The 14,766-nt window shown below is 38.6% G+C and overlaps 1 long non-coding RNA gene across 4 annotated transcripts in view; it reads right to left on the bottom strand.

Moving 5' to 3' along the window:
* LOC119819293 overlaps window positions 1–13,296 on the bottom strand; it is a 48,412-nt gene extending 35,116 nt beyond the window's left edge. For 2 of the 4 annotated variants that reach the window (XR_005286248.1, XR_005286249.1), the window contains exon 1: window positions 12,843–12,965. This is a non-coding gene — a long non-coding RNA (uncharacterized LOC119819293). Of the gene's footprint in view, window positions 1–1,510; window positions 1,643–12,842; window positions 12,966–13,160 lie in introns of those variants that run through there. The other 2 variants (XR_005286250.1, XR_005286251.1) reach the window with 2 other exon arrangements.
* Between the last annotated feature and the right edge of the window lie 1,470 nt (window positions 13,297–14,766).

Below are 14,766 nucleotides of genomic sequence, written 5' to 3'. Positions count from 1 at the left end.
AAGTTTCCTTACTTTCTAGACATCTTAAATGTTACTATTTTGACACTGAATGTATTTTAATGTTGCTATTTTAAACATTGAATGTACTTTCTTTCAGGATTTTCATTCCTTTTTTGTCTGCTATTTCTAGCAGTTTGGGAAGAACCATTTGTTCTGCTTTCGCTACTCTGGCTTTCCTTCCACCTGCTTAAAATGCTTCCTCCTTTCCCACGGGAATTTTGTAATTTGGCCTAGATTTCTAGAAGCATTTTCTCTTCTTAGTTTCTTTCTGAATTTCATCACTATTCTTTTTGAGCCTATTCCTCTAAACTGTTCATTTTGATGTTAATTATTGAGATTCTGTTTAATTTTTTTCTCAAGGCATGCTTCTTTGTATTTTCTTTTCTTCACTTGAATGTTAAGTTCTCGTCAAAGTCAGCTGGGGTGAGGTTTTAATCAGCAGACGTCTACGTCTGACTCTAGTTGTGGCTGAGCTGGCTTCACAATACTCCTATGAAATGGTTGTCCTTTTCTCTCGTGGGAGCAAAGTCAAGTTTCTTCAACTTAGGTTGTTTGGTGCTGAGCACAGGTATTGTTTCCTTCAGCTCCGTGTGCATCCTTGTTTATTTTTTTCTTCTAATTATGAAGATCCCTGAATTTTATTTAAATGTCCCCCCCCCCGTATTTGCCATATATGCTGATCTCTTTCTTTTTTTGTAGTTTTCTTTCCTAGGAACTGTCTTTCACGACTGCAAGTTCAAACCATATGTGTCCCCAAGCCACTTTGCTAATTAATGCTTGCACATCAAATAATGCCATTCCAATATTTCACACTTAACATGATTTTTTTTGGCCAGGATTGGAATCAACCTGAGACCATTTGTAAATTTCAACTTCAAGACTCCACCCTTTTGAAACCTGGGCCTCTTCTGTGCATGTGGATCCGATCTTGATTCTCCTTACTGTCTGGTTGGAAACAGATTCTTTGGCTCTGCTGACTTGCTTGATTAGTGGTTGGAAAATATTCATTTTTTTGACCTGATTCACAGCTACCAGAATTTTTCGTTATTAGTTCTACCTTTATTTTCTCCAAATTTGGACATTTATGAGTTTCAACAATATGTATTTTGACACTTATGAGTTGAATTTAGCCAGGCATGGGGTTTGAGACATGTTTTTAATCTGCAATATTTACCCAAAGTTTTAAGATGTTTGATTATGAAACACAGACATGACTTTTGAGAGAAAAAAATTCTTGTGATTTTGTCTGAGAAAATGATAACATAGAGATCTTAAAGATCATTTTACTATGGCTAGTTCAGTATCCTAGTGGATAATCAAAATGCAGCCAGAGCAAGTTCTGGTGTTCTGACTGATTGTTTCAGGTCCTTACAAGGTATGTAGACTTTAAAATTAATTCATCTTATAAAATATATGAAAGCATATATTGCACATTAAAAATTTAAGGGAAATGTTTGAGGTGTATTATTTTCGTTTTATTTTAGCCAGGTAATGGAAATTAGTAACTCACATCAAACTGTGTTTGGGACATCAATTTCCAGAGATGTGAAGGTCCCTCAAATGGTAATAGATGTCATCTTTGAGGTTCCTCTGACTCTTAGACACCTTTTTTTCCTTTCTCTCCCACGATGATCCCTGAACCCTGGGGGAAAGGGGTGTGATATAGATGCCCATATGTTAGGCTAAGCACTTAATCTTTTCTTTTTTACACACTGACCCATTTTTACAAGTCTCTGTATTAATTATCATCTACTTATTTAAAACATCTAGATAAGTGCATGCCATAGAGCAGGCAATTGATACTAATGTGTAAAATAAAGTCATTAAACATAAATACTACATATTTTTTGTGGATAGTTTTTGTTTTTCATTTCAGTACCTAGTTTTATAATCATTGTAGCATCTGTTATTCCTTACCTCTTTAGTCTGCTCTCTTGGTCTTGGGTTTGGCTTTCTCTAGTTAAATTATTTTCTTTCAGTTAAGTTATTTTAACTAATAAATATATATATGGTTTTATATATAATGTGCAATATGGTTTGAAATATATATTTTGTGAAGTAGTCAAATCCAGCCAGTTGACATAATACCACATAAACTTCTAGTGTACACTTAATAAAAATGTTATTTCTCACTATCATCTGACTTTTGGAGGCAAAGAACATGAAGCTCAGTTCTGACAGAGCATAAAATTGTGAGACATGTCTTGTCAGTTGGAAGAGATCCTGAAATCACATACCAGCATTTGGATTTGATTTAATAAGCATATATCAGCACTGGAGAGAATGAAATCTGATATCAGTTGGTGGATAAAATTTGTATGCAGAAGAGAATTTTTCCAGAAAGTATTGACACAGGAAAGCAGAAAAGTGCCCGGACAGTATGTTTATTGTTTAAGAAGGAGAAATAAGAATGTATTTAACCATGTATCATTCTCCTGCAGTTAAGTGTAATAGACTCCTGCTCTCACCCATTCTCTGTCTCTGGATGAATACATTATGACTCTCTCCATTGATTCTAAGACAGAACAAGAGACAAGGAACTAACAATAGTAGAGTATTTAAGTATAAGCTCAGATAAAATTTACTGATGTCACCTGAGAGCACAGATAATTCTGAACATAGGACAATCATAATGTAGCTAGCATTTGATAAGTGGGAGGGAAGGGGTCAACAGAAGAGATACCCCTATTTTCTGTTGAATATTGTAGTATCGATCATTCTGGAAGTTATGATCCATATTGAATTCGAACATTATCAATGGATACCAAAAGGTTCATGTGCCTGTTACCAATCTTAGAAGCTATAGAGTAAGTGTGCTAGCTAGTTTTATGTCAACGCAACACAAGCTAGAGTCACATAGAAAGAGGGAACCCCAACTGAGAAAATGATCCTACTCGTACAACCAGTGATGACTGGTATGTGTTTTGGGGCAGGAAATCCCAGCTCATTATGGGATGTGTCATTCCTGAACTGACAGCCTTGGTGCTGTAAGAAAGCAAGCTGAGCAAGTCAGGAGGAACAAGCCAGTGAGCAGCATCCCTCCATGGCTTCTGATTCAGTTTCTGCCTCCAGGTTCTCATCCTGAGTTCCTGTCCTGACTTCCCTGGACAATGGACTAGAGCTATAAAGTGAAATAAAACCCTTTCCTTCCCAAGTTTCTTTGGTCATCGTGTTTCATCACAATAATAGAAACTGTAACTAAGATAGGAAGTAAGAGTGATCAACATCAGATCTTAAAGACAATGTTGTTGGGGCATGTAGATACTTACAGTACGTGATAGCTTCGCACAGTTTGAGTTCTGGGGCTCTGAAGTGGCATGGTTAAATCTCAGAAACAATGTACTCCAAAAGTCAAGCATAGAGCAATTCTGAATTAACTGATTCTTTACAACTAATTATTTCCATCTCCAGTTGATCATCACAAACTACCATCCTACTAACCAAAGAATTCTTTTATTATTTTATGTATTTTTTTCTGTGAATGTCCCAAGAGAAAATAAGTCTGACTAAATCTGCCCCCAGACAACTAATTCTTCAGGTAATTTTAGTTTTAAAAATACTCTTCTTAGGCTTAAGTATTCTCATTATTTAGGATTTAAATTCTTATTTGTTGGAGGTTGCCTATAATCCTAGTACTCAGATTGTGAGTTTGATGTCATCCTTGGCTGCACATCTAAGACACTATCTCAAAAATAAGCAAGCTATCAATCAAGAACTAAATTCCTACTTGTTTTTGAAGGTCTGTTTAAAGCATATTTTCTCCTTGACATTTGAAATACTGATAAATTCTCAACATTAATCATTTTGTGCCCTCATGGAAAACTCATTCTCTTTCTTGGTGGTCAGCAATGCCAGCCTTTCTCTGAAGAGTCAAACTGCCCTTATTGCTGTCTCCTAGCTGTGACTTTTAATGACCATCAAGAAATGCTGGAAGATGAAAAGGTGAGAAATTATCTCTATTATCGGGTTAGAAATTATTCTTTGTCTATCGTGGAGTGCAATTTTCACTTGGAAAATCTCCCCATGAAGTAAGAATCAAAGGTACCCAAAAGAACCCCCAGGAAAGCAAGGCTGAGATACTAAAATACAGAACCTATCAGAATGTTTGCATAAAGAACAGCGTTGTCATGAGAAGCTCTCTTTGAACTCTTGGTCAGTTATGTCCAAGAGACTCCCAAAACATTACAGGTTCTTGGTATTGCTCTTGGTTGTTGAAAATAAGCACATATTATTGAAGTCACTATGTACTTCAGACACAGGACCCAAAGGGCCCTGAGCTGGATCTAACCTGGGTGCCTCTTGCCCTAAGGAGCAGGTGGTGGCATTCGAGCTTTCAAAAGGAGAAAACAAATGACAGTTCTAATAAGCTATAATGTCTATAAACCACAAAAATGACTAGCATGGCACAATATCTGTAAGGGTGTAATAGTGGCATGCATACCTTGGTTGTAACCAACAGCTCATAGGGTCTCAGAGACTGAAACAGCAATCTCAGAGCCTACATGGGTCTGCACTAAGTCTTCTGCATACAAGCTGTGGTCGTTTAACTTGGGGTTCTTGTAGGACTCCTAACAGTGGGACTAAGGGTGTCTCTGACTCTTCACCTGCTCTTGGGGCCCTTTTGCTCCTACCAGGTTTTCTTGTACAGCCTTGATAGGAGGGTTTGTGCCTATACAGTCTTACTGTATCTTGTTATGTCATGTTTGGCTGATGTCGCTGGAAGGCCTGCTCTTATCTAAAGGAAAATGAAGGACCAGTGGATTTGGAGGAGAGGAGAAGTTGAGGGTGGAACTAAGAGGAGAAGAGGGAGTTAAGGCTGTGGTCAGAATATATTGTATGAGAGAAGAATAAATAATAAAAAGAAAAAAGGACAAATCAGTGGAGAATTATTTATCAACCATCCTGAATATGGGTTTTTTTTTTTTAAATCATTAAGTTGAACTCTTGGACATACTGGGTCTTCTAAACTAAAATCTATGTCATTTCCTGGGAAGGAGATCTCAAAATTGGTTAATTCCGAGGATTCTTTGGGATCCTTGGAAGCAACGGTTATGCCCTCTTAGATAGGCTCAACAGATCCCACCCTTAGGCTCTTGGATAGGATATGTACCCATCTACAAGAAGCTGCTACTCATGTAGTTTAGCCAATCAGCTGTCAGCGCTGGGATTGTTCTTTGCTTTTGCTTCTTACATCCCTTGCCTTTTGCTAATAATTTTAATGTGTCCGTTTTGTGTGACTCTGAAAAGAGCCTTATCTTGAGAAAGCCTGCTGGTATTATAGGAAGACAGTTGCTGAGCAAGAAGTACTAAGGAAACTTGGGATCTATCATGTCATTTCCAGGATCATGACTGAGCCCCTTCCATTAGAGACTCCAGAGCATGTTAGAACTTCCAAAACGCATTCTTCCGTTAACATTTTCAGCTGTTCCTAGGGATCAGTTCAAGTTTCTTTTGCATCCTGGGAAATAACCCACTCATTTTAATAACTCTATTTTGGTTTATATCTAGACTTTGGTTAAGATAGATAATGCAGCTATTTTCTATTACTCATAATCAAATTTAGACAGTTTCTTTATATTCTCATTAAGAACTCACCTTCGATGGACTTAGAGGATTACTTTTTTTTTTTTTTTTTTTGGTTTTTCGAGACAGAGTTTCTCTATGGCTTTGGAGCCTGTCCTGGAACTAGCTCTTGTAGACCAGGCTGGCCTCTAACTCACAGAGATCCGTCTGCCTCTGCCTCCCGAGTGCTGGGATTAAAGGCGTGCGCCACCACTGCCTGGCTAGAGGATTACTTTTTATTTAATAGATATGTAATTTGATCTCTTGGCTCTGAGCAACAGTTGTGGTTTATAAACATTCTGAGGACGGCACTAGACGGTCCTAATAACAAACCCATGATGTGTAAAACACAGTAACATTCTTACTGTTGGAAGAGTGCTTTGGACAGTTTATGGGGGAGGGGACAGAAAGCAAAATAAACATGGGCTAGGAGGTCTGAGCCTTCCTGCTCTGAATTTGCCGCACATCTCGAGCCCTTGTTATATCAGCAAATCTCTCACCACAGAGGCTGTGAGCAAGAGGATTAGCAAAGAGTACACATTCAGAAGTTAGAAGTTGTACTTACACCCATAAGCACTCTTGAAAGTAACTTACCTTTTGTTCCTTTAGCTATCTCATTAGAAACAGGCCTGCTGCAAAATTTTGTGTGTATAAATTCCTCCAGCAGGAGAAAGAGGCTTAGTGTGAGTGTAGGTGGACAGAGTTTGATCTGACAGCACTGACAGTACAGTCGTTGATTTCATTGTGGTTTTGTTCCTTGTACACAGATTGTTCTTTGTTGGTGGGGACGGGGGAGGTTCTTTCTCACCTAATATCTTTCTCAAACGAGTACTGAAATAGACATGCAAGGAGCTTTTTCTAGAAATCTTCTAAACCTCTCACTCAAACTAAAATATCAACCAACGCTCTCAGAAGCTAGGATCTGTTACATACTGTGAATACACCTTTCTGGCACCTTACATCTGAAATATATCCACGCGAGATGGAAATTTCTCAGTGAGGAGAAGAGTGGGCCCTTGAATATGAGCATAATATCGTGGCTTTGATAGGTGTCCTTATTTTGTATTTCTTTGCTTCCTTGGATCATGTATATTTTCTGTGAGGGTTTTAGCCCTCTTAGTGCTCAGACAGCGCACACATGAAAAGCAAGCAGAAACACCAGTACATGATACAGCTATTGTGTGAAGGCATGTTTAAGCTGTCAGCACACCTTATATTGGAGAGAGTAAAAGAAAATCAGGTAAAAATGAAATGAGAAACAATTCGTAATTACTTTTGTTTTATTTTGGGTTCAAGTTTTCTTCTGTGCACTACTGTCTTTAATGCTTCCAAATAAGTTATCTATGTTAAGAATTAAGCATTGCATTAGGAACAAAATGGTCCATCTGTGATGTTAAACAGGATTTGACCCGACTAATACTTAAATCCTAAAAAAAGGTCAAATATGTTTCAAGAATATAAAATGATCCAGTCTAAACTATAAACACACGAGAATGTATTTTGACCTTAAGTATTGCTGGTATATATTCTTTTAATCTTTACATATTTAGTTTGTTTCTGAGTTTCAATAAATAATGGGTATTCATTATCCATTATGATTCAAGAAATGCATTTTTACTGATCAATGATAATCATCATCTTACTTTGCTTCCAAAACAATTAGTATTTTTCTCTTTGTTCAATTTCAGATGTTTCCTTTACCAAGAAATAGAATAAAATCTCTCAGCAATCCCTTTGAAATGACACCAGAATTTACTAGCACACTTAGAGTTGGATTACTGAATACTATTCAAAACAACTTCCAAAATTCCCGAACTTTAAAGTCCACTAGGGGTCAGCAATGAAATTCTGAGGAATATGATGAACGGGTTTTACATTTGTAGCGAAAGTTGACAAGGAAGGTCATGAAAGGAAATTTTAGAAAGGAAAAATGGTACTCATTATTTGATTATTTGAATCATATTTTTCAAAATATTTTTCGTTTTATTTCTGAGTTGATAATTTCATTACAACATGTCTCCCTCCCCTCTCCTTCCTCCACCACCTGTCAATCTCCCTCCCTACTCCCCTTCCGTCACTAATTGTGCATGCATATATATCCCTTTCAGTTCGTAGACTGCTACTTGTGGGTATGTTTTCAGGGCCGACCACTTGGCACTAGACAGCCAATTGGTGTGCTCGTCCCTGGGGAGGGCCATCTCTCCCCTCGCAGCTGCCCTTAGTTATCTACAGTAACTTAGCGTCGGGTTGCAGCCTTGGGGGCTTCTCCCCTATTGCAGATAACCGGGGAGTGGGGTCAGGGTTGGACCTATAACAACCAGAAAATTTAACGCTCACTTGTTTTTATTTAAAATACAGAAGATTTTATTCTAGGCAAAGTAAAAGTTTTATTTCTAAGCTCTCACAATTAGATCACGAATTTTTCTTAATTCTTATAAACATTTTTTAATCATCAATTTCTGCTTGTTTATGTTGTTGGTGTTGACTTTATTTGGTGGACAGCACTCTGTTTAAAATCTTTCTTTCAAAGCTGTCACAAGGCAAAATAGCCCGTTTGTTACAGTCATTCATCTGGAATTATTGAGACTTTAAGTTCCATAAAATGTAGTAGCAATAGCCATCTCCAGCAGTGAAAACATAATTAAATTCTGCTCTCTAAGCATGAAACCAAGACCTAAGAAAGCAAACTCGGTTGGTTGGAAATAAACAACTGTGCGCTATGTTCTGCCCCGACTCCATTTGATGACATTACTGACCACTCGGACAGAGAGAGATGAAGTTACTGTCTTCGCTCAGGGCTGGGAAAATAGAAGTCTGGGGCTGCTTTCCAGTATGTGCTGTGACTTTTAAAGCAAGAAACAAAGGATGAAGAGCCCCACACTAAGCCACTCTCTGTACCTCTCTGTGTTCTTGTTCTCTGGCACAGAAAAGAAAGGGGGGAATAAGGAAGATAAATCACGATATTATTTCCTGAATGTGTTAACAATTTTACTGTTTATTTGATGGAACATTTAAAGCACACTTTACAAGTATTCGTCTGATTTTCTCAACTATAACAATCCCCGTACATCATAAATGGAGCTAAGTGCCTTCCAACATCTGTTTTCTCATTCCTCACCTAATATTACCGTTAATACTATTTGAGTTCATCCATTTCTTCAACCCAGTGGTCAAAACCACTCCCCTTTCTTTATTGCCTTCATTCCCTGTTCCTAAACATCTGGCATCTATACTACTGAATCTTTTAAATATAGAACTCCTACTTCCTTCCTCTTTTCGAGGAACACAGTAGGATAATGATGAGAGATAGCTTACAGTTTCTAGATGGGATACGTGCTTATGTATTTCCTCACTTACACAGAAAAAGATCATGAAACCACAAAGGGGCAATGTTGAACAGGACATACCTTATGCCACCTATTTCCATGTGGTTTATCAAGCCAGATTCATTATAGTAATTGATCTTCAGAATTTAAGAGCATGGCAGAAACTAGAAATTTAATTTCCAAACTGGAGAAATACCAAAGATATCCGATGTAAACATTGGAGGAGACATAGCACTAAAGGGAAGTTTTCACAAAATCTGATCACCATTATATTCAGTGACTGAGTTGATTCTAGAGAAAAAAATCAATAAGAAAATATATTCACAAAGCAATCTTTAACTACATATATTCCCATTGTAGGCACCTAAATATCTGTGAATTTTTAAGTCTTTCAAATCCTGATGTTGATTTTTAGCTTTCTTTCCTGAAAGGGGCAGAAGTCAATGTAGTAATCTGACCCATGGATGTAGAGAGAGTTTGTACCAAGTCACTGTGGCTGCCCTATTCCTTGTTACACACGTTCTCTTGCTCACTGGCACATCAAAGCCTTAGTGGTTTTCCTCAAGGGCTCCTGGCCCTTACTGACTTCTTTTTACCTCTGTTTAAGATGGCCTCTTCTAATTATACAAAGAATATACTAATAGTTCTAAAGTAGGGCATTCTAAAACTCAAATCCCAAGGAAAAAAATCCATTAGTATTCACACTATACCCAAAACAGATGTTTTCCCCATGTTTGGCTCATATTTTCAAATTCAAAACAATTATTTTGTAATTGTTAGAATGAGATTACACATTATCACTGTGGGGAAGGACTATGGGTCATATTTGTTTAATCTGGGGCTTCTGGAAGAAGGAGATGTTGAGATGGGGGGGAAAGAATGCCTTTTAGGACACGCCACTGAATTCTACTTCTGGATCAACCAGATCCACATAAGAGCAGTACATATAGTATTTAAAAACTAAGGGTACACAATATATTGCTAGACTATAATGTACCTAAAAGAGAAAGAATTCAAATTCTCTTGTAACTGCAGAAGTCATTCCAAGTACTGGAGTCACATGCATGATTTTTGGTCATATGCGTCACTGGGGTCAAAAGAACTGCCAATATTTGGCTAGATGTTCATTTTTTTAATCAAGCAGTTTGCAGACTTAATCCTAATTTGTCAGGAGCAGAATATCTAAGGAGCAAAACAAGAATATAGCATCCTGCTAGACGGAGAAGGTAACACTAAGTGTACATAATACATTGTATTTTTCTAAAACTAAGAAAAAAGGTCATACAATTTAAAACAAGGCTTTCAAGTCCAGCTTGGTGGTTTACATCTATAACCCTAGCACCATGAGTCTGGAGTAAGAGCTCATGGGCCGTGCTGGACTACAGAAAAGAGTTGAGACCATCCTGAGCCTACTTCATGAAAGCCCAAACCCAAAAAAGTAAATCCCATCATGCTTGAATAAGATTACATGAAAAAATCATCTCATAGTGTGCAATATGATGTATTTACATAATGTTCTTTATAAAAGTAAATGTTGCAAAAGAAACATAAATATTATTTGTTCTGATAGTAAAATATCACCAAAATGATATGCCCTGAATACTGCAGAAAACCTCAGGCTACCTTTTCTTTTGACTTTTGTGGCTATTGTTGATCTAAATTTTAAAAAAATACATGCTTGCCATGCTGCTCTTCCCTCCCTCCCCCCCCCCCCGTCATAAGTATGCTTTTCTTTCATTGGCTGCTCTGTCATTACATAAAGTGTTTGAGAGCTCCAAGTTTCTCAGAATTTCCTTAAGAAATGCTCTGCATGTGGTTAGGGAAATGAACCAGGTTTCCTTAGGCGCCTAACACTTCCTGCCTAATCTCTGAACGGTATGTCTGAACTAATGGTCAACACTTTTTCACGATGTAGTTACGGAGGCAAAGACCTTTTGGTTCCCTTCTTGTCAGTCATGGGCAGCACTGGCAAAAACAACAGGAACTGGCGACCACGCTCAGATTGGTCTTTTTTAAGTGATTTCTTTTATTTTTCAAATTATACTATAATTAACTCATTTCTCCCTTCCTTTCAAACCCTCCCATATATTCCTTACTGCTGTCTTTCAAATTCATGGCCTCTTTTTTCATTGATTTCTTTATAAGCTTACAGTGTGTGTGTGCGTGTGCGTGTGCGTGTGTGTGTTTAAATATAACCCATTCTGTCTGTATAATGTTGCTTGTATATATTTTTCCATGACTGAAAGTTTGGGACTAGACAACAAATTGGTGGTACGTTCTCTCCTGGGGAAGATTACTTCTGATTCCAGTTTTCCTTGGTTTTCTATAGACTTCTCGGAATAGGGTTGAGGCCTCATGGCTTTTCCCTCATCCACTTTGGCATATCTATTGTTTTTCTTGTTCAGCTCATGTTTAGAAAGTCACGCTGATGAGATCTTATGGATACTGACATTACTAAGAAGCCCAACCTCACAGCAAATTTCCTGATCCTTTCACTCCTGCAGTCTGCCTCCTCGTTGACTGCAGGCGGTGTGTTGTAGCTGCATCCATCGGGACTGGGCTCCACAGCTCTGTGCTTTGATTGCCTGTGGTCTTCTGGAATGGACTCCATTTATCTGTTGCAAGGAGGGTTTTCCTAGATGGGGTGAGGACTGCATTTACCTGTGGGTCTGAGGACTATGCTGGCTGTGCAAAGTGACGGTTATAGGTCTCCTCTAAGATCCATGACCTCACAAGACCTGAGTCGTTGGCTAGGTTTCCACTGCCAGGTTCCCTCTTGCTCCTGCTGGTGCTCCTTCAACCCCTCAGGCTCCTAGTATTCGCCCTCCCCCTCTTCCATGAGATTCCCTGAGCTCTGCCTCCTGTGTGGATGTGGGTCTCGGCATCTGCTCCTCACTGATCACTATTGGGATAGACACCAATCTATGAGTATAGAAAAAAATTGTATTGTTAAAAATCATTTCATTTCATTTTATTTTATTTTATTTTGGTCAGTCTTGTTTAGTTCTGAGCCACCCAGCCTCCATTCCTGACCATCCAGGAAGTGTCAAGCATAGGCTCCCAACTGTGGCTCCTTCTTTATGTAGGCACTTAGCGCTATCCACTTTCCTCTTAGCAGTGCTTCCCCTGTGTTCCATAAATTTGGGCATGCTGTGTATTCATTTTCGTTGAATTCTAGAAGGTCTTTAATTTCTTTATTTCTGTCTTGATCTGTTTTGTTGGAAATATTTTCTGTGCTTTTTATCTATGTTTCTTTTCTTCCTCTATTTCTATTATTCTTAGGTAAGTTGGGAGAGGAATTTAGGCTCGGAAAAGAAAAGGAGACGCCGGGGAGATACCAGAGGCCAGACAGACATACATAGAAACAGGAAAGTAGATCATACAGAATCAAAGAAAGGTAAAAAGCCCCAATGCAAAGTGTAGATGAATAGAAACAGGTTAAATTGAGTTAAAAGAGCTAGCGGGACAAGCATAAGCTAAGGCAAAGCATTCGTAATTAATAAGTCGTCATGTACTTATTTCAGACCTGCCCGAAGAAATTTCCAACTACAATTGTATAAGAAAAAAAAAATCTAACTTCAACAAAAATAAACAGCTTTGAGATTTTGAAGTCTTGCACTCTTTCCATTGCCCTCTCTGCCTCTGCTGCAGGTGTGGATGTGAGTCCTCCGCTGTTCCCCCCACGCCTTTGCCCTGCTATCGTGGACTCCAACACTGTGACCTTCTCAGCCAAATTAAATAATTCTGCTTATAAAATTAACTAAAGTCATATCTAGAAAAAAAAGCCAACACAATTGAAGGCACTTTCTTCCATGCTGTTAAAAATCTGGACAAAAGTCTTTGTAAAGAAGAATGTGAAATTCATCTTCTGAGAAGATGTGTGTGTGTGAGCTCCATCTTCAAGAGCAGTTACTGCAAAGTTCATCAACTTTAGGATAAAATAGAAACTCTTACCTTAATAGCCAAGAGTTCTTCGGACTGGTGACTGCCTGCTTCTTGTGTCTACCCATATCTTCCCTATGAGTTTTAAAACATGTCTAGATTACATACTTTCTTAGCTCTCTCTCTCTCTCTCTCTCTCTCTCTCTCTCTCTCTCTCTCTCTGTGTGTGTGTGTGTGTGTGTGTGTGTGTGTGTGTGTGTCTTTCTCTCTTCCTTCCTTCTTTCCTTCCTTCTCTCTCTCTCCCTCCCTCTTTCTTTCTTCTTGCTGTTGCTTGAAAATGCTAGTCCCCCCACATTGCTTCCCACAGCTGGGTTTTTAAGGTCCACTCACTTGAGGGACCCCTCTGAGCAGCTGCAGACCTAAATGGACCCTCTGTATCATCGTTGTCGATAAGGTGCTATGTCTTCCATAACGCCACACACACAGGATGCCCTCGATCTCTCTTCCTTTACCTATCATGCGTCTGGTGCACAATTACTTTTCACAAAATGTTTCTTTGCAGATGAGTTATGTTGTTATTGGGGAAATCAAATGAACCCAAAGTTCATTCACTCCAGTCATTTCCCTTCTCCGGCTCTCCTGACCTTGCCAGACTTCTATTAGCATATCTTTGACCTTTTTTCCCAAACATTTCTCCTAGAATATAAAACAGGACTGTGAAAATGTTTTTGGTGTCCACACATTTTTCATAAGAGAATGACATTTAAAGCTTTACACATTGAGAAGTCTTTCGTTACACCCAGTGATATCAGCCAGGCTCACGTCTGACATCAGTGAGTTTACTCGAGTTCATGTCGACATGCCTGGGTCGGCCCATGGGAACCAAGGACTGAAACTAGTGTAGGCATTTTGGATCAGAGTAGATGCACAAGACCGGGGGTTCAGACTGGTTAACATCGTCTGTATCCCAGCCCTTGAATTAAGACTAGCCTCAGTAAAGTTGAGGTTTCCTTTAATTAAACCCTGAAGGAGACAGTTTTCTGTGGTGAAGCCTTCACTGTTATTTATCAAGCAACTGGACTTTAATTTGTAGTTCTAATTAAAGCAGTGCTTTCATAAGATTCCATAGGTTTTCCTTCTAACTATTCTATTCAAAACATAAGCCAGCATTTAATTTAGAATATTCGGTTTTAGTTGAAAAACAATAAAAGTTCTACTTTTATTGGAAGAAACTTCTTTTTCAAGAATGAATTACTTAATCTGTAAAGTTTAATATTTGAATACAAGAACTTTTGTGGTTTAAAAAAAAAACCCATATGTGAGCAGCTTTAGCTTGCGCGTCTGGTGTGTTTCATCTTCCGTCCAGTTTCCCTTGCTCCCCACCAGGGGATCGCAGGAGTTTCCAGGTAAATTCCTTAAAATCAACACAGAACTCCAGCTTCCCATACAGCATCTTCATACAAGGTTTGTCAATTCCATAAAGCTCCTTCCCACTTGTCTGATTCTGCCGTCACGATTTTCCTTTCCAACTTCAGGGGACAGGTGCTTCATTGCCTTCCCCTGCTTCCTTGGAGCCTGTTCCCCTCTCTTGAGTATCCGTCGAGTCACCTTAGCTATTACCCGTATTTACACCCAAACAACTACATATAGAGACAAAGTAGAAGCTGAGATCCGCTTAGGACAGAGAATGGGCAGCATCTCCCCATGGAGTCGTTGGGGATCAGTGACCAGAAGAGTAGGGAAGGATGAGGAGGTGCACACAAGGCAACATCAGGAACCAGGACATTACCACCTCACAAAAGTGAGAACCACAAAATATGTCTACCTTTGCCCAATCTCTCCATGGTTGGCATGTTTTTCATTTTTTCTTTTTGTCTTGACTCAATAGATTTGAAGACCAAGTCCACAACCACTTCGTTTAATGGGAGGTTATTCTATAATTTTTTTAAACTTACATTAATAAATTATGTGTGTGCATATGCGTGTGTGTGTGTGT

The sequence above is a fragment of the Arvicola amphibius genome, chromosome 7, assembly GCF_903992535.2.
Source record: "Arvicola amphibius chromosome 7, mArvAmp1.2, whole genome shotgun sequence".
NCBI classification, from domain to species: domain Eukaryota; kingdom Metazoa; phylum Chordata; class Mammalia; order Rodentia; family Cricetidae; genus Arvicola; species Arvicola amphibius.
The sequence above is the reverse complement of the archived record's forward strand: the minus strand, read 5'-3'. Positions and strand labels throughout refer to the sequence as shown.